The 21,121-nt window shown below is 46.3% G+C and overlaps 1 protein-coding gene across 7 annotated transcripts in view; it reads right to left on the bottom strand.

Moving 5' to 3' along the window:
- Positions 1-21,121, bottom strand: part of TBL1X (transducin beta like 1 X-linked) — a 281,546-nt gene that overhangs the window by 155,108 nt on the left and 105,317 nt on the right. For 6 of the 7 annotated variants that reach the window (XM_004466286.5, XM_012528189.4, XM_058291403.2 and 3 more), the window contains exon 2: positions 8,571-8,644. The gene's annotated coding sequence lies outside the window, so the exon portion shown is untranslated. Of the gene's footprint in view, positions 1-8,570; positions 8,645-21,121 lie in introns of those variants that run through there. The other variant, XM_058291405.1, reaches the window with a different exon arrangement.

Here is a 21,121-nt window from a genome sequence, read left to right as displayed (position 1 = left end):
CCAGCCCGGTGGTCCCAGCCCTGCTCCTGCCGCGCGGGGCCAGACCACCTCGTCCAGCTCCTCCAGGCCTCAGGCTCGTGGCTCAAGGCTGGAGACCCTCCGTCTAGGGCTGTCCTCCTAGCCCCTCACTGGGGATCACCGACTCCCCCTTCCACGGCCTCTGTGTGGCCCGGACACCAAGGAGCCGGCCCTGACCCACGCTACCTGCTACCTGCGTCTACCTGCTACCTGCGTCGCAGGCCTTACTTCATCTCCCCAGCCCCCGCTGAAAGCACAGCTTTGCGTGCACTGGCGGGGCTTCCTGTTTCACACTGTGCTCCCCGCTAGCTAGACCGTCAGCCCCATGCGGGCAAGACGGCGCGTGTTTGACTCACCGCTCTATCCCCAGCACCTGGACTGAGGAAGCACTGGATACCTGCCGGAACGATGCGCAGGAAAATCAAAGCTCCGTTCTTTTCCTACTTTACACCAAAATGTTAAGGAAATCCACCTTGAGGATTTTGAGTAAATAACGTTATAAACTCACCTGTGTTGCAGAGATCCTCTGGTAAGTGAGCACATCAGCGCTTTAAGATGGAGTACTGAGATAACATTCTTTTTTTAAATTTATTCCCTCCCCCTCACTATCTGCTCTCTGTATCCATTTGCTGTGTGTTCTGCATTCGCTTGCATTCTCAGTGGCACCGGGAAACTGTCACTTTTTTGTTGTCGCTGCGTCATTGTGCTGCATCAGCTCTCCGTATGTGTGGCGCCCCTCCTGGGCAGGCTGCACTTCCTTTCGCACTGGGCGGCTCTCCTTATGGGGCGCACTCCTTGCGTGTGGGGCTCCCCTACGCGGGGGACACCCTGCGAGGCAGGGCACTCCTTGCATGCATCAGCACTGCACGTGGGCCAGCTCACCACACGGGTCCAGAGGCCCTGGGTTCAAACCCTGGACCTCCCCCGTGGTAGGCGGACGCCCTATCCATTCATTGAGTCAAATCCACTTCCTGAGATAACATTCTGGAACAAAGTGAATTCTAAATATACAGCAATGATGGTTAAGTCTCATGCCCCGTATCTGAGAATCAAGAATCCTCTCAAATAAAAGAGAAAACCTCATCAGGCTGATTGCAAAGTAACTCAAAAGTTCATACACACAGAGGAAAGTTCATACTTCTGTATAAAAAGTCGAGGCCAGTGGAAAGGAGGAGGAAAGCAAATCCAGGGACAGAGGAAAGGCAGGCAGGGACTGTCATACATCCCAGCTAATGGAAGGTTGTGGCCTAAGGCTGCAGAGAACAAGGTCGTAGAAAGGGCCCTCGTGGGGAAGACAAGGGGGACAAGTGAGCCACTGGCACAAAGCAGCACTCTGGGATCTCTTTGACCACGTCTATCGTTCTAGGCCTAACAGAAAAGGAGATGGGAAAAAACCCATCACAGAAAAAGAGTGCTTCCTAAAACGGCTGAAAACGGTTGACGATGGCATCCAAGGAAGCTGTGAGGATAGTTGTGGAGTCGGACGTGTGGGTGCAATGTCATTTCACCATGTGCCCCCCGGAATAATCACTATGGCTAAGGAGGAGTCACAAGCCAGACATAATGGACGTAACATGAAAAAGAATCCCTTGTAAATCTGATTAAAGTAGGTATTAAGGGAAGCAGACATGGCTCAACGAATAGAGCATCCACCTACCATCCCCAGGGCCTCCTGACCTGTGTGGTGAGCTGGTCTACACACAGCGCTGCTGCATGCCCCTGCGTAGGGGAGCCCCACGCACAAAGGGTGCCCCACGCACAAGGTGTGCGCCCTGCAAGGAAAGCCGCCCAGCGTGAAAAAAGCACAGCTCACGCAGGAGTGGTGCTGCACACACGGAGAGCTGATGCAGCAAGATGACACAACAACAACAAAAAAGCGACACAGTTTCCCGGTGCCGCGTGACATGAATGCAAACGGATCCAGAAGAACACAGAGCAAATGGACACAGGGAGCAGACAACAGGGGAGAAGAGGAGAGAAGTAAATAAGTCTTTAAAAAAAAAAAAAAAAAAGTAGGTATTAAGTAAAAAGTCAAGATCTTTCCATTACAGTTGTGTCTAGGGAGACTATTTTCACGTTCAGTTTCCATGAAACATTGCTAATACTGTATGCTTCCACTTAGGTGAAATATCCAAAATAGGCAACAAATAGAGACAGAAAGCAGCTTAGAGGTTAAGGTGAGGGGACACGGGAGGTTCTTGCTTCATGGGTAGAGAGGGTCTGTTGAGACTGATGGAGAAGTTTTGGAAGTAGGTTGTGGGTATGGTTGCACAACATTGTGAATATAATTAATGCCTCTGAATTGTACACTTAAAACGGTTACAATGGCAAATTTTAAGTTATCCATATTTTTTCCACAATTAAAAACAGCTGCTAATTGTGCATTCGGGTGTTTCTGGAGGGGTGGGAATTTGGAGAATTTCATAATTATTCTTAATGATTAGATTCAGAAATACTACTGGACCATGAAAATGCTCATTTCTGCAGACTCGTTTCCTTTTTAGTAGTCTATATTTTAAATGAAGTTAAACTAAATTGATGCTTAGACACGTACACACGATTGTGCTGTCAATGAATTTCTAAATATAAGGATACAAAAAAATAGGGAAGAATACAATTTAGCAATACAATGCCTGGTGTGATTGTTATTCATTGCCAAATTTATGGTAATATTGAGTCGGAGTCACTGCAGGTGGGTCAAAGGGTGAAAATCCCTGATCATGATGCTTGAGGTCCAGAGCAAACATTCGCTGAACTATGGAGGAGGAGGAGATTTTGCATATGCAAAGCTTGGACCACAGTACACAGGTCAACCTCGAGATACTGTCACCTGGGCCCAGGCGACTGGCGCACAGTAGAACACACAGCAGCATCCCCGGCCAAGGTACAACAGCCAACACTGTCTCCACACATCACTGGGGGGCGGGGGGATGGCACAAAAAACGACTATCCTAAACCAATTACGAGAAATTGGAGGCTTGCCCAAGTTCATCAAGAAAATCAAAAGGAAACATTAGGAAAAAGATACTTCAGGGTGATCTAAGAACCAGAACCAGTGAGAAACGTCAGCAACTGAAGAAATTCTTTCATCATTTTCAGGCACGTTCAAGGCCATTTTACAACAAGAATCTAGAGCCAGGAAGCAGACTTGGCCCAGTGGTTAGGGCGTCCGTCTACCACATGGGAGGTCCACGGTTCAAACCCCGGGCCTCCTTGACCCGTGTGCAGCTGGCCCATGCGCAGTGCTGATGCAAGCAAGGAGTGCCGAGCCACGCAGGGGTGTAGGGGAGCCCCACGCACAAGGAGTGCGCCCCGTAAGGAGAGCCGCCCAGCACGAAAGGAAGTGCAGCCTGCCCAGGAATGGCACCGCCCACATGGAGAGCTGACACAACAAGATGATGCAACCAAAAGAAACACAGATTCCCGTGCTGCTGATAAGGATAGAAGCAGTCACAGAAGAACACAGAGTGAATGGACACAGAAAACAGACAACTGGGCGGGGGGAGGGGAGATAAATAAATAAATCTTTAAAAAAAAAAAAAAAACGAATCTAGAGCCAATTTCATTAATTTCTTCCCACCCAATTATTTTCGTTAGAGTCCATTTGCTTCAAATTTCACTGTAAAGACATCCACTGATTTGCTGGTTGGAAAAAGAATGCTCTCCAGGCGTATTCATAGATCCACCAGATTCTGACCTGCTTGGGTTCAAGGAGGAAGGAAGGAAGGAGGCTGAACCCCAGCTTCCTGGGAGAAGCAAGTGCAGAGATGATGTAGAGGGACGATCTTGGGCACTCCATGGGTGTGCTTTGGGTGTGTGAGAAAGCAGCTGTTATTAGTCAACAAAAGGGGTGCTGATGCAAAATACCAAAAATCTGCTGGGCATTATAAAGAATATTTATTTGGGTAAGAGCTTACAGATACCAGGCCATAAAGCATGCATTACTTCCATCACTAAAGTCTATTTGAAGCAAAATGGCTGCCGAGGTTTGCGAGGGTTCAGGCTTCCTATGTTCCTGGGGCTTGCTTTTCTCTGGGTTCAAGGTCACTTTCCTCCCGGGGTTGGCTTCTCTTTCCTCTGCGTGCTGACTTCCCGGGGCTCCAGTTTAAGGCTTCAGCATCAAACTCTAACATCAGAACTTCAACATCAGAAACCCTCAACTCTCTCCTGTGCCATGCCTTTTATCTGTGAGTCCCCACCCACCAACGGGTGCCCTGATCATAACTCAACCATGCTAGATACAGATCAGATTACAGCATAATCTATTATTTCTTTTTGGAATTCATCAATCATATCAAACTGCCACAGCAGCTGAAGAAAAAGGCTGTTTGAAAGAAAGGAACATGGAATAAATGCCAACTGCAGACTGGAAGGGAGGAAACCCGAGCTGAATCGGTTCATCTGACAGCACTTCATCACGGATTTTTGTGCGCTAGAGACCACAAAAAGCAACTGCTCCATTGGAGAGTCCGGTCGACGGACAATGCGCAGAGGCGCCCGTGAAATTCCGTCTTTTCTGAGTACCCAAGCAACATGGCTCAGCATGGCTGACCCCACCCCACGCTACCCCAGGGGTGAGCGTGGCCGCCCACCTTCTTAAGCAGTTTTCTGCCTTGACCCATTCAGGAGGAGACCTCCCCAGCCCTGTGAGCAGGGCAGACCTCCCCTCGGGATCCACGCGAGCCCCTTTTCGGTCCTTACAAGTCCTGCCAGCGGTCGATTCCCTTGGGGAAGTCTGCAGACTGCCAGGCACAATTTCTCCCACAGCGGCGGCTCGTTGTGGTGACGACTTCCCCGACCCTTGGTGTCCTTCTTGGATTTTACAAACAAAAAGGAGTTGGAAAGAACGGGGCAACCATCTCGGTCACTCAGACCTGAGAGAGGACCGTGATCAGTACTGTCAAACGAGAAAGCAGGAGTCAAGGAGTTCAAGGCACATAACACCCCGCAAGTGTGTGACGCGGCCCCGAAGCTGTGCGTCCGGGTGCTCCAGACCCCTGGTTCAACTGTATGGTCCTTCCCAGGCCACGCGTCAGGAAGGGGCAGGGGGAGACGAGGGGGCCGGCGTCGACTAAGCACCTCCAAGCACGCCCACACAGCTCAGCGTGGCATCCTACAGCACTGGAGGTGGGCACTCACCTGCCCGTCGCACAAAAGGGGACACCGAGGCTCAAAGGAGTGCACCGACTGCTCAGAAGTTACCGAAGCCAGGCGTGGAGAGAGCTGCTGGGCCCGGGGTCAGCCTCACCCTTAGGCCTGTGCGCCCACCACCGCCCTCCTCCGTCCTGGCGCTCCCGGCGCGGTGACATCAGAACAAGGGAGCGCGGGCTGCACGGCCCCTGTCCTGGAAGCGCCCGGGCCCTTGGTGGCCGCTCCTGGAGAGTGTGTGGACGAGCCGGCCACCAGCGAGGGCGAGGAGCAGTCGAGCTGGCCCCCACCCGATGGGCTCCCGCTTCGATTTCGTTCTCTGAGAGCTGCCAGACCTCCAGGGGCTTCTCATTTCCCAGCGGCGAAGGGCACTTGGGGTGCCGGGACTCCCCTTTCAGTCTGCCGCCACCAGCACCCCCTGAGGGCAGAGCAGGAGGGCCCGGGTCCTGGCCACGTCTCGGCGAAGGCCACGAGAAGAGTCACTTTCCGGTGGAGGGACCGCAGCCCAAGCCCCCTTCTGCCCGCGGGTCGGGGGACCTCACTCTCCACAGCCAGTACCATCACGCCGGGGCGTCGGCACGGCAGAAGGACTGAGGTGGCTTGACCCCGGCTCCCCCACCCCTGACTGCGCAAGGCAGCCCCGGAGTCACCCCTCTCTCTGCCACGGTGCCCTGCTGGAAAGGGGAACAACCAGGGCACGCGCCTCCAGGGCTGCGGGCGGGGTGGGCGTCAGATCACGGCGTTTCTGGGTCACAGCGAAACCTGTGCCTGGGCAGCCGGCAGGGACCCTGCACTCGCTCCAAACCGCAGGCAACGACGTGCCCTCCTTCACTAACTCGGGCTCGCGCACACCAAGAAAGGGGGCTCCACAACCAAAAGCACCAGGCCAGGGCACGCGCAGCCTGGGGGACCCCCAGGGCTGTGCCACGTCGAGTGCACAGCGCCACTCTCAGAGCCTGGCAAGCGTACGCTTCCCGGGTAGGCCAGCCTTGCAGGGTAAAACAGCACGGCCGCCAGGAGTCCGGGGGGTGTTACGGGGTGAGGGAGGGGCATGACTACACAGGGGCAGCGAATGCAAGTTTCTTTGTGGTGCTGGAAGAGTTCTGCAACCAAATGTGGTGGTTACATATCTAGACATTTACTATTTCATACAACTATAGACACATTTTTAAAAAGTACACGTCAAAATGGGTGCAATCCAGCTATGCACAGCAGGACAAGCACGGAGACAGAGACGATGAGTTTTGTTTGTCTCTTGTTACTATTAACACTACTGGAATAATAAAAGTGCTCTAAGAATGACTGAAGTGATGAATGCACAAATATGTGGTGACACTAAATACCACTGACTGTACACTTTGGATGGATTTATGCTTTATTAATATGTACCAATAAAACTGATTTGTGAAAAAAAAAATTGGTGCAATCCAGAGAGGCTGTGCCTTTCCCGAAAGCATGCAGCACGAGCTGGTTCCCTGGTTTTGAAGATGCCATCAACCCCCCGGGGAAAGGTGGGGGAAGGGCGGGGGAAGAGCACAGGGGCACTACGAGTTTTGCAATGATTTTTGCAAAACTTTGGCAATTTCGTGTGTCTACCATTATTTCAAAACAAAACAAGTAAGTGTTTGGATAAATAAAAGGTACATGCACACAGTAGACTATTATTTGGCGATGAAAAGGAAGGAAGCGCTGACTCATGCCACAACATGGACGAGCCTTGAAAACATGATACTAAATGAGGGAAGCCAGACACAAAGGACCACAGAGTGGATGGCTCCCATCTATAGCAAAGGTCCAGGATGGGCAGATCCAGAGAGAGCCAAAGCAGATTGGTAGTTGCCGGGGTTGGGGGAAGAAGAAGGAGCCACTGCCAGTGGGTCTGAGCTTTCTTTTGGCGTTATAAAAGGACCTAGAATGAACGGTGGCATGGTTGTACGACCCTGAGAACACACTGAAAACCACTAAACCATACTCTTTAAATGGGTGGATCGACTGGTACATGCACGATATCAGTGTAAGCCATTGCCAGAAAAACGACCATGCCTGGCAGTCATCATCTCCGTGTTTTGTCATGACTTACACAATTTCTTCTGCTCTCTAGGGAGTTATAAAAGTAGCACCTGTGGTGCGCTTTCAAACTACAGGCTGCCCCTCCATCACTGACAGAGCTGTAGCCCCGTCCAACTGGAAGGAAGATGGCAGCCGCGATGCTAAGAAAGGCAGTCCAAGCCCAATTTGGGCATTCTGCAGGCGGCATCCAGCTCATAGTCCCGGCCCTTCCCTGACCTCCTGTCTTCTCCCCCATTCTCCCCTCCATCCCGCCAAGCTGGTTGATGGAGCTTTCCCTAAAAAGAAATCCTTCCTTATTCCTGGCCCTAAGGCTTCCCCAGAGTGGTCCTGGTCTAGAAGGCGTTTCTTCTGTACCAAAAGTTATCCACTACCAAAACCCCAACTGCCTTCCCACATCATCACGTTCTCGGCTGCTGCGGCGCACGCGGAGAGACCCTTCCTCGGAGCTCCCCCAGCTGAGAACATCCGCTCCACAGCTTTGGATTGCCCTACTTTTACATGCAGTTGTTAACACCGTCTCCCAAGAACCAAAATATAACCCACCCATCTGTGTACGGTCCACAATTGCTCCAGATACACTGGATTCAAAGAAGGGTCATCCCAGAAATGGAGTGTTTTTTCAGTGGTCCGAAGAGGGTGTTTTGATTCAGGTGAGAATCAGGTCCCACTGCAAACTGGGTGGACTGTGGCAGCCAAGATGGCAGCACCCCATAGAAGGATCCGGGTTAAGTGAGCCGGCTCTTGGACCAGAGCCATGGAAGCCCAAACAGAATGAAACGCCTCCCTGGGGCCTCACCACAGGCCACGCTGCCTCAGAATGGTGCCAAAACAAGGAAAACACCGGCTGGCCTGCTAGTGGTTACACAGCTGCCTAACACTTTCAGACACGTTCCAAGAACAAATGAGACAAGGGAGCCCATAGCAAATAGAAAGCTTAAAAAAAGAATAGGGTTTTGTCTCTGTTTTATAAATCAGCTTTCCAGGAAAAAATAAGTAAAAGTTTACATGGGAAAGGAGGATAGAAACTTTGCTTCCCTCAAAAGCATTTACACTTTAATAATCGTCTTTCTTTACTACACTTTACTACATTTTTCTTTACCACAATTTACACCTATCTTCCAGAAGATAAAAAGAGTTTGTTTTGAAGTGCTGGTGAAGACACACAGCACTTTTTTGCTAACAAAATCACCCATAACAAGAAATCTTAAGTCACTTTGACGGTTTCCGGTACATAAAGCCAATACAAGAATACTTTTTTTTACGCCCCAAAATATGGAAGGGGCTGTCGGGCTATTCATTGTATAATCAGATATTCATTTTACAGTTCTACTTACTCAGAGCCAAATGTAGGCAAATCCCTTCTTCTTTCCAGGGTTTCTTTTTAGGTCTGTTTTCTATCTTCAGTTACCTGTTAATGAAAAATATCCAGAGTAAGGCAAAAAAAAAAAAAAAAAAAATCAATGAAAACATCCTGAAGTTTACCTTCAGCAGTTCCAACACCAAGCAGACATCTAAGTTAGTAAAGTAGGAAGCTGGACTGCTAACTGCATTTTCAATGCAAAGGACAGCCGTTTGTTGAATTTAAGGCTTGAGTCTCTGTTTAAAGTATATACTGAGACTTCACACAAATCTGTAACTTTCATTCCTCTGAGCCGATCATGATCATACCACGAGAGAATTTCAGTAACTGAAAAATCTACGTGGCTCTACAGACAGGCACATGTTGCCAGACCATCCTAAGCAAACTAAGTGAAAATGCAGATATTCTCCACTCGTTGGAACTCAGCTCGTTTTTACTGCGGATAACTTCCCATCTGGCTGGTGTTAGGGACAGATAAGGTGGCTGCTCTCATGGAAGGCAGCCAGCGAGCACTGGTAGGGTATCCTAGGGGCAGGAAGTGCAGGGACAACCAGGGAATGCACAACGAGGCAATTTAGGATGAGCTCAATGACAACTGACCTCGTAGGGGTGCAGCTCTCTGGGATGAGGGGGTAGGAGAGGCAGGTGGAGAACACGTCACCAGCACCCAGAGGGAGAGTATCTAAAGCAGGGTTTCTCCACTGCAGCACAATGGACACTGGGGGACCATAACTCTTTCTGGTGGAGAGAGCATTTGCACTGTAGGACGTCAGCGGCATCCCTGGCCTCTGCCCACTAGGTGCCAGCAGCAGGACCACCACTCTAGAGGTGACAATCCTAAACGGCCCTCAGGGCAAAATCACCTCCCACTGAGAACCACTGCTCTGAGCACTGCCAACTAGAGAGAAGAGAGCCAAGGAGGGAACACTGAGGTATTCCAACTGAGTGACTGCAGAGAGGAAGGAGCTCACCGGAAAGTCAGAAAAGAAGCATCTGGCAAGGTAGGGGGATGTTCATAAGAGCATGGTGTCCCTGGTTATCTAGGGACAGGTGTGTCTTCAAAATCAGGGAGTGGTGCTGGGACGACATGGAAAAGAATGGAGCTGTACCCCTACCTCACACCATACACCAAACAGTAACTTAAAATGGATCGACAACCTAAATAGAAGAGCTAAAACTATAAAACTCTTAAAAGAAAACATTGGGAAATACCTTCTGGACCTTGTATTAAGCAATGAATTCTTAAGACTCTGAACTCAAAAACAAGCAGCAAATCAATAAATCAAACCATCAAATTTAAGAACTTTTATGCATCAAAGGACATTAGCGAAAAATGAAAAGACAAACGATAAAATGGGAAAAAACATTTAGAAACCATCTCTCTGATAAGGATTTAAGATCCAGAATATATAAATAACTCCTACAACTCAACCACACACCCAGAAAAGAAAAAAAAATTTTTTAATGGGCAAAGGACTTGCAAGACACTTCTTCAAATGGCCTCAAGCACATGAAAAGATACTGAACATCTTTCATGGGTTGGGGAAATGCAAATCGAAATGAACTTAGATGCAAAAAACTACAACAAAATACTTGATACTTGTATCTGATACCACATTAATCAAATTATAAACCATGATTAAGTGGGTTTTGTCCCAGGTATACAAGGATGGTTCAACATAAGAAAATCAATGTGATACACCACATTAACAGATCGAAGGAAAAAAATGACACGAGGACCTCTACTGATGCAGAAAAGATATTAGACTAAATACAGCATTCTTTTTTGATAAAAAACATTTCAAAAGATAGGATTAAAAGGAAACTTACTCAACATGATAAAGTGCATATATGAAAAACCCATAGCAAACACACTCAATGGTGAATGGCTAAAGGCTTTCCCGCTAAGATCTGGAAAAAGACAAGGATGCCAACTGTCACCACTCTTATTTAACATTGTAGTAGAAGTACTTGCTTGAAAACTTAGGCAAGAAAAATAAAAGGCATCCAAAATGGAAAGGAAGAAGGAAGAAGTAAAACTTTCACCATTTGCAGATGACATGATCCTATATGTAGAAAGACCTGAAAAATCTACAACAAAGCTTCTAGGGCTTATAAATGAGTTCAGTAAATGGCAAGATATAAGATCTACATGCAAAAATCTGTAGCATTTCTATACACTAATAATGAGGAATCTGGGGAGCAAATCAAGAAAAAAATTCTACTTAGAACGGCAATGAAAAGAATCAAATACCTAGGAATAAACTTAATTAAAGGATGTAAGGAACCTATACACAGAAAACTGTACAACATTGCTAAAGGAAACCAAAGAAGATCTAAACTAATGGAGGAATATTGGAAGACTCTTAAATGTTCATGGGTTAGAAGACAAAATATCATTAAGATGTCTATCCTACCCAAATTGACTTACAGATTCAATGCAATCACAATAAAAGTTTCCACAGCATTTTTTTAAACTGAACTGGAAAAGCCAATTACAAATTTATTAGGAAGGGTAAGGGGCTGTGAATAGCCAAAATAATCTTGAAAAGGAAAAATGGAATTGGAAGAATCATGCCACCTGACTTTAAAGTACACTACAAAGCCACAGTAGTCAAAACTTCATGGTATTGGTACAAGGATAGACATACTGACTAATGGAACTTAATTGGGAGATCAGATACTGACCCATCCATATTCAGCCAACTGATATTCAAGAAGGGCACCAAGCCCATACAACCGGGACAGAATAGACTTCAAAAAGTGGGTCTTGGAAAACTAGACATCATACCCAAAAGAATGGAAGAGGATCACCATCTCATGCCCTATATAAAAATTAACTCAAGATATATCAAAGAGCCCAGACCATAAAGCTCCTGGAAGATAATGAAGGGAAGCATCTATAAGATCTGGACATAAGAAATGGTTTCATAGATTTTACACTCAAAGCACAAGCAATGAAAGGAAAAATAGATGAATGCTCAAATCTGGGTAGAATCTATGATAAGGTGGATGGGGGAGGTTTAGCAGTAGTATGTGTGAGGGAGTTGAGGGGGGTTGGGCTATCCATATTGCTCAGAGAAGAGCTGGAGGAACAGGTGAGCTCTGGAGAGGTTGAGGGCTGAAGTTGAGAAGAAAACTGTGGAAGTGTTCTTCTGGCAGCTATGGCATGGGAGGGTCACTGGTGCAGGATAGCGGGGATAGGAGGGTGTGTGTGGGAAGCGTGCACCTGGGGCATGCCTCTACGGAATATGAACATGCTCATGTGGTCATAGGGTATTATCACAGTGGCTGAAAACACACACAATAGCCCCACAGAATATTAAACTCCCAAACTGTGGAGTCCTGTCGTATTCTCTAACAGAATGGCAAGAATCTCTATATCCTTGGAGATATTAGGCAGTGCCCAATAAAAGAAAACAGACCGATATGCCAAGCCTTCAATATTAATACTTGTACTTAGGAACCTTATCTTGTTAAGTTGAAACTTAGACTAATGGTATCTATTGCTTAAGAGTTAACTCCTGAAAATCTCTTTCTTACTCAAAAGTAGCTTCTCTCTAAGCCAAACTCAGCAAATAAACTCATTACCTTCCCCCTCACCCCTCTCCCCTCCCGGCATGAGACATGATTCCCAGGGATGAGCCTCCCTGGCACCAAGGAATTAATACCAAGCCCCAACCAGCAATGTACTTGGAAAATACCTTGACCAAAAGAGGGAACATTAAATACAAAAGAGTTTTTACAGGTAAGAGATTTCAAAGTGAGTCAGGAGGTCATTCCAGAGATTATGCTTATACATATCTTGGGCAGATCTCACTAACTGTCACAGTAAATAAAGCCTCAAACAAGGTGTTCCTGAGGGCTCTAGAGACATCTGGACACTAGAAGCAAGACATACAACCCCATGGAATCAGCACCCCATCAGGAGGCCTTACCTTGGAATATACAATAACCTATTTCCCTAGTATTATAGAGTTTGGTTCATTTATAATTTCATTACACAAGGTTCTTCTACCCCTTTTTCTTGAACCTATAATTAGCACTATACCCATTAAATATATGTCCCAGACACTTAGTTTTTGGTCTGTTCATCTACCAGTTGAGCCCTGAATCTCAGGTGAACTGTGGCCAACGCCTATGCTCCAGTTCATTGGACTTACCCAGGACAACTAACAAAACAACCTCCATGCCAAAAAGAAAAAGTATCTACAACTGCAAGCGGAACATTCCTTCCATCTGCCCCGTAAGGTCTAACCCCCTCTCAATCTGAAGCAGGGCAGGCACCACCATCCCCAAATGCTCAAGACTGAAGAATGAACAATCATAAGGGGAAAATGCAACTATGAACCAAATAAACTTACTATTATTGTAGTATCAGAAGAACTTGTAACACTGAGGGAAGAACAGGTGGGGCATTTTTAGGGCACTGGAATTGTTCTGTATGACCTTGCAATGACAGATACAAGCCATTATATATTTTGTCAAAACCTATAAATTAGATGGTGCAAAGTATAAACATAATGTAAACTATAGACCATGCTTAGTAGTAATGCTTCAATATTTGAACATCAGTTGTAATAAATGCACCACACAAATGTAAGATGTTATTAATAGGGAGAAATGTGGGCAGGAGGGGGGTGGGATATATGGGAATCTCCTATATTTTTGATGTAACTTTTCTATAACCTGAAACTTCTTTGAAAATAAAGTTTTAAAAAATCACAATGAGATAACCACTTCACACCCACTAGAAGAGCAATAATGAAATTTTTTAAAGCACTGAAAATAAGTGTTGGCAAAAATATGGACACATTGAAACCTTTATAGATTTCTGTTATGGACATAAAATGGTACAGCCACTATAGAAAAGAGTTTGGCAGATCCTCAAAAATTAAACATAGAATTGCCATATTCTACCCTAGGTATACACCCTGAAGAGTTGAAAACAGGGACTCGGACAGATACTTGTACACAAATGCTTGTAGCAGCACTTTTTACAACAGCTAAAAGGTGGAAACAATGAAAATGCCCACGAGTGGTAGTCCGTCCACAGGATGGAACCTTGTTCAGCCATAAAAAGGAAGAAAACACTGGTGCATGCAACGACCAGATGAACCTTGAACACGTGGTGCTAAGAGGAGCGAGGAATGGGAACAGCTGCTTAATGGGTTTGAGGTGATGAAAATGTTGCAGAACTAGAGAGCAATAGTAGTTGCACTGCACTGTGAAGGTTCAAATGCCACTGAATTGTTCACTTTTAACACAAAAAATTTTATATTATAGGAATTTTGCCTCAATTAAATACACACATGCACACATGGTATGAGCAGAAAGGCAAGACAGGAATTTTTGCCAGAAGCAGCGATAAAAAACAAAATCCAACTGGCAACACCACACAAGGGCAAGCCGATTACTGATTAACTGCTGCAGAGTGACCCTGAATTTGGCAAGACAGCGAGGCTGTCGCCTCCACCAGCACGGGACCCCCAGGAGCTGCGGCCACGACCACTGCACTTGCCACACCTAGGTCAGCTTCAAGGGGAACCAAGGGCAGCCACGGTGGGCCCATTAATAAAACCCAATGTGGGCGGCGGACTTGGCCCAGCTGTTAGGGCGTCCATCTACCACACGGGAGGTCCGCAGTTCAAACCCCGGGCCTCCTTGACCCGTGTGGCGCTGGCCCACGTGCAGTGCTGATGCGTGCAAGGTGTGCCCTGCCACGCAGGGGTGTCCTCTGCATAGGGGAGCCCCATACGCAAGGAGTGAGCCCCGTAAGGAGAGCCGCCCAGCGCGAAAGAAAGTGCAGCCTGTCCAGGAATGGCGCCGCACACACGGAGCGCTGACACAGCAAGATGATGCAACAAAAAGAAACACAGATTCCCATGCCACTGACAACAACAGAAGCAGGCAAAGAAGACACAGCAAAGAGACACAGAGAACAGACAACCGGGGTGGGGGAGAGGGGAGAGAAATAAATAAATAAATCTTAAAAACAAAAAACAACCCAATGTGTGCGCCCAATGTACAAGTCCTATTCTATGGCTAGGCCTCGGGTCAAATTGGTCTTTTTTTTTTTTTAAAGATTTATTTTTATTTATTTCTCCCCCGTCCCCCAATTGTCTGCTCCCTGTGTCCATTTGCTGTGTGCTCTTCTGTGCCCGCTTGTATCATTGTCAGCGGCGCCAGGAATCTGTGTCTCTTTTTGTTGTGTCATCTTGCTGCGTCAGTTCCTGGGCAGGCTGCACTTTCTTTTGTGCTGGGCGGCTCTCCTTATGGGGCGCACTCCTTGTGTGTGGGGCTCCCCTATGCGGGGGGCACCCCTGCGTGGCAGGGCACCCCTCGCGCGCATCAGCACTGCACGTGGGCCAGCGCCACACGAGTCAGGAGGCCCGGGGTTTGAACCCTGAACTTCCCATGTGGTAGGCAGATGCTCTATCAGTTGAGCTACATCCGCTTCCTCAAACTGCCCTTTGACCGCCCCCCAGTTCCGTGTACCTGACAGCAGAAAAAGGCACTTGTACTCTGCACGTCCTTTGAAGAATAATGCTCTCTTCTCCGTGCACCCTAGTCTGAGCAGAGGCAACCTAGAGAGGCTTCGTGGAGGAGGGGAAGGGACCGTAGCTGAATGGGTTCTGTACTCTCAGGCCAACGACGAGGGGCAAGGGAGGGCCCTGGAGGGTTCTAAAACAACTTTAGGGGGTTCCTCTACTGGTGCCCACAAAAGAGGCTGCTGAGCGGAAATACCAGAAGCATGCAGTGGACAGAGGGGTGCTGCCCCCTCCACAGAGGGAAAAGAGCGGCCCCCGGACCAGCTCGCTCGGCAGGTGGCACACCCCGCAGACTGCGCAAGCCGCAGCATTCCACCCACGGTGAGGGGCAGGGGGCTGGTCTCAGGGGCGCGCAGCGGAGGAGCTCCGCGCCGCGGCTTCTCCGCAGCGGGGGCAAGTCCCACTGCTGAGCGCCAGCTTGGAAAGAGCTACGCGGCGATGCGCCGAGCCCAAGGTCGGCCCACTGCTGCTCTCACTTGAGCCCGGGTCACCCCAACACAGCCGCACCATCCTGGGCGATTAGGACCCGGAGTGAAGGAGACCCTCATGAAAAGGCAACAGAAATTATCCCTCATGCCTCTTTCTCCTTTTCCCTAAGTTCACCAAGGCTCAGCCCCTTAACTGCGGGGAAAGCCCCAACAAACCCAGCTGACCTGCCGGGCGCCTGAGCCACTCCACCGCCATCCTACCTCCATTCTACAGCATTCTCGTGCAGGCATTTGGACTGAAGAAAGGAAAGAATAAAACACTGAAAAACCAGGCACAGGAAAGGCAGTCCTGGGCCCCACTCTTCTCCTAACTAATTACAAGAAAATCTCTCTGGATCAGAATTTCCACAGCTGTGAAATGAAAGTATTAAATTATGTAGGTTTCAGCCACATCAAACAATCTATGGAACCATTTCCCTTTGACTTGCTTTGTAACTTCTTTACATAAAAACACAAAGAACTGAACCAAGAACTGGCAAAAAGATTGCTAAGGGGAGAAGGGGAGGAGGAGTGGGAAGACAAGAAGGGGAAAAGAGGAATGCATGTATCATCTGTCCTGTGGCCAACTGAGCACTGAAATATATCCACAGGGTGTAATATTTGCCCAGAGTTGCCATAGAGATTAGCATTCCCACTTCAGAGAAATTCAAGTTGCACCATCATGAAAACAACACAAAAAAATCTAAAATATGTTTTCAGCATCCACCAAACATGACAGCGAGGTTGCCGTGTCCTCTAAATTCCTTTTATCTCACAAGCCCCAAAGCCATGTGCTAAAACGGGCGCTGGCACGAGAAGCAGGGGTTTTACAGTGCCAGAGAATTCTGAACCACTTCATTCGCTACGGAGATTCAAGTAATGGGGCTGTTTTCCGTATTACCAATATTTAAAAGAATCTTTACATTTTGAGATGATTCATTCGACAACAGATTTTAAATCTGGAAATGGGCAGTTTTCAAATGGGGTTGATTAGTCCCCAGGGAACCTGTGACACATCTGGAGACATTACAAGTTGTCACAAGAGGTGGGGGGGGTCAGGGAGAGGAGGATGGCATCTCGCGTGTGAGGCCAGGGACGCCGCTAAATAGCCTTATACGCACTGCGCGGCTCCCACCGCAAAATCGTCTGGCCCGAAACGTGAGCCGTGCTGAGGCTGAGAAACCCTGCCTTAAATCATACCGGAATGTCTGTGAGTTTAAAACAGGTGTACCCTATATGCTTTCATTCCCCAAACCATTTTTCTTTTCAAAGTAATACATGTAAACCCGTTTAAAAAGTAAAATACAGGTGAGGCAAAAGACTTCTCTTTCAAATTACAAGTCTTTTATCGTCACTTATCCCTAATTCCGCTTCCCAAGCCAATCGCTTTCGAATCTCAGAACTGTTTTTTGATTGCGGTGGTATTCACTAGCATTGACTTCGTCGTTCACAAATAATGTGCTTAAAATATATCCCCCCTTAATAAACCAACGTTAGGTATTACTTACTGATTTTCTAATATATAGATGAGGATTTGGGATATTTACAATCCCCACTCACTCCAGTGCTTCCCTTCCCTCCTCGTTTCCCACACGTTTTATTTAACACTTTTTAAGTTAAATCAACACTCCATACTTTTAAACAATGGAATGGGCACTGCTGAACAAGCAGTAGACAGTGATTGTGATTTCTTTCTTATACAACTTTTGGGTTTTCCTGGAGTTATAAGTCGCCTCTGTTTTTATTTGCTTAGTTTTCTTCATACCCCTTAAATAATTCTTCAAACACCTTCCAACAATCCTTCAATACAATTTTTTAAGTGGTCAAAATTCTTAGCCTGTCAGTTCCATGTTCTTACAACTTTCATCTCCATCCTTCCACTCCCTCTCTCCCCCCGCTCCCCGCACAAACCCCACAACTCCCTGCTGAAACAACTTCTGTCCTGCTCCAGTCAGTACTAGTCAGATTTAGGCCAGCTGCAGAACCGCTTTCCTCAAAAACCACCACCGACATGAGGATTCCATCTGCCTCCTCCTGCTTTCTGGATCCTGAACTCTTCCCCCTTTCTTTGTGTCCTCCCTCATTAGGTGAGACATTTGCCAGGAGCTAGGAAGTGATGTATGGAAGTTCATTTTTACTCCAGTAAATTTCTGCAATGTGTACAAACGTACCCTATCTTTGACTGACAATCAATGGAACAATGTCTTCAAAATTCTTAGTGAAAATTACTTTCATAGAATTCTTCACTCAGTCTGTTTTCTAACTTGCAGTGTAGCCCTTAAAAAATCTGACATCATTCCGATTCCAGATCCTTCATGTGACTTTTTTAACTCCAAAGACATGTTTAGACGCCACCTTCATCTCCAACATTCTAAAATGACATGATGGTGAACCCTGATGTAATTTTCTTATATAGTTATTTACTATTCTAGACAGTGTAAAATTTCCCTTTTCTTCAGATTTGAGAAATATTTTTCTCTCTGATTATTCCTATTAGGCAAATGTCTGAGTAACAGCAGATCATCTGCCCAACAGAACTTTCTGCAAGGATGGAAATCTACATCTGCACCATACACGTGTAGTTTCTGGGCACTTGAACTATGGATGCTCCAACTGGAGAACTGAACTTTAAATTTTATTTATTTTTAACTAATTTAAGGTTAAAGAGTCACAAGTGGCCATGGCTACTGTACTAGACAGCACAAATCTAACGACTATGACAAAAAGTAATAAAATTTGAAAAAAAGAAAGACAAAACAGGACAAGTGGTATCCTTAGTACCAAGATGCTCTTCAGCATTGGCTCAGAAGAAAAAAGCCGTATAATTTCTAAATCCCCACCATGACTACACCCACTACAAGGAGCTCTGGTTTTCTTTTTTTTTTTTAAAGATTTATTTTATTTATTTAATTCCCCTCCCCTCCCCCGGTTGTCTGTTCTCTGTGTCTTTTTGCTGCGTCTTGTTTCTTTGTCCGCTTCTGTTGTCGTCAGCGGCACGGGAAGTGTGGGCGGCGCCATTCCTCGGCAGGCTGCTCCCTCCCTCGCGCTGGGCGGCTCTCCCTATGGGTGCACTCCTTGCGCGTGGGGCTCCCCCACACAGGGGACACCCGTGTGGCAGGGCACTCCCTGCGCGCATCAGCACTGCGCATGGGCCAGCTCCACACGGGTCAAGGAGGCCCGGGGCTTGAACCGCGGGCCTCCCATGTGGTAGACGGACGCCCTAACCACTGGGCTAAAGTCCGTTTCCCATGGTTTTCTTTCTCATGGTCTCCTTCCTTGCAAGAACTCAAGGACGTTTCAGATGGTTATCACAGAAGTAGTGACACCCCTCTGCAGGTACAGGTGGGGGTTACTATCCCAACGTATGCAGGGGGCAAAGGAGGACCCCAGGACCCCTCTCTTCCCCTGAGAGGAGATACTAAGGTACTTCACAGAACAGAAATTGGTATCACGCTTGAAACAGCCACAGTGTAAAGCAGACACAGAACGTTAAAAGACGAGACAGCGGAAGGAGATCACGCCCCTGCCAGGTTCCTAATGCAACGCCTTCGTGCGCCGCCCTGACGAATGCACCTGGGGGCCCTCCCGCCACCTGCGCAGCTGCGTGCAGCACACACTGCTTTGAAAAGTGCCACTTCACTATGCACGGTGCTCCAGGCCATAGAAACTAGGCAGACACGCCAGAGCATTTTCTGCACATTCATTCATTCAACAACTACCACAGACACAACAAAATCGACCCAGGGTCCCTACAAACAGTCACCCACAGAAAAGAGAACAAAACCAGGGGGGTGGGGGGTATATGGGAACCTCATATTTTTTTAATGTAACATTTTAAAAAATCATAAGGAGGAAAAAAAAAAAACCAAACCACAAAAGTCCCATGCGTCCAGGACTAAGCATAAGGGCAGATCGTTCATGTGAATTTCTGGGAATCACTTCCCATTACAGCTTAGCCCCTAGGATACAACAGGCATGTAATAAGGGCATGATCAAAAAAATAAAGAGCAGGATTACAAACTAAAAAGAAAGTCACTATTTTTTTTTGCCACCTATAAAAGAACTTAAACTCATGCTGTGTTCAGAGGTAAATAAATATACAGGGAGAATTGTTCGGTTTTTTATTTAAGGATCAACGGAGAAACACATTTTTTTAGGCTACTCTTCAGATAAATCATTTAATCACCATTAATTTGTGAAGAATGTGAAACTGCATTAAAGATTTTGCAAGGTCAATGTAGAAGTATAAGCTATTAAAAGAAGAAGAAAAACAAGCCACTAAACAAGAACACCTTTATTTCCTCTATGAGGAAAGAATAAATGAGGTTAAGAATAAGTATTTCATGCTTGCAAAACTGGCAAAATCAACATTTCCAAAGTCATGTTGATATATATAAATGTACATGTATAATATATATCATTTACTGATCACCCGCAACTCATTCTAAGAAATGTCAAATAAACTCCACATTCAAAATTGAAGATATAATTTATCCTATGAAAGTACAGTACATGATAAGCTAACAACACAGTCCCCTTTGGGCTTCTAACTATGTAATCCATCAATCCATCCTGAGTTAATATCAAGGAAAAAACAACCTAGGAGAAATTTTAATAAGCTGGGTGTGCCACAATGTTTGATTTAGAACATTTCTTATTAATCTAAATTCAAGTGTTAAGGTAAGTATGATATACTGGCATGAAATTCATCTTAGGTAAAAGAAAAAGAATCTGAACATTTAAAGATAATACCTGAAAGATCAGGTTAATAATGACTTTTTATTCACCACCACTGACAACCAACAGCAATTTGAGCCTCTACCCAGATACCACATCAAACTTTATAAACACAACCCTCACGTGATACTAATCAATTTTTGGTTTATAGATAACACAGAGCATCATGAAGTAGAACGGTATTCTAGTTAATCTATCTCACCTTCTAAAGCACTGTCTCCACAATTTGCAATGAGCATGAGGCATAATTTTAAATGTCATTACCAAACACATTATTTATTCACTCAAATTATGATAAAAGTTTCTGAACACCATATGGTCATGGTATCCACGTTTCAACATTTGCATCATTTGCAAAAATACAACTTATACCTCCCTCATATGGAAAGGTCAACTGTACTGCCTGCAATTCCATATTAATAATTTATCAGGCAACTCCCACTGAAAAACAAACACAAGCAACACTTCCTTCTGCCAATCACTAAATTCAACAATTTACTCACATAAATACCTAAAGCACAGAAAACCAATGTCTAAAAAAGAAAGCCTTATCAGCTAATTCAAGAACTGCACAACACATGCATGCACACACATACATACAATATACAGAGTGTGTGTTTCCATTCGAGCGTTATCACCGCATTTAGGACGCTGGACAGAGCTGCTATTGGCATGTCATGTATGTGAATCTTACGAGGCTTGGTTTTCACCCCAGAGAACTAGTTATATGCCCTTCATGGCAGAAAAAAATGAGAACCCAAAGAGAATCG

The sequence above is a fragment of the Dasypus novemcinctus genome, chromosome X (genome assembly GCF_030445035.2).
Source record: "Dasypus novemcinctus isolate mDasNov1 chromosome X, mDasNov1.1.hap2, whole genome shotgun sequence".
Lineage (NCBI taxonomy): Eukaryota > Metazoa > Chordata > Mammalia > Cingulata > Dasypodidae > Dasypus > Dasypus novemcinctus.
Note: the sequence above shows the minus strand (reverse complement) of the source record. Positions and strands in the feature narration are given on the sequence as shown.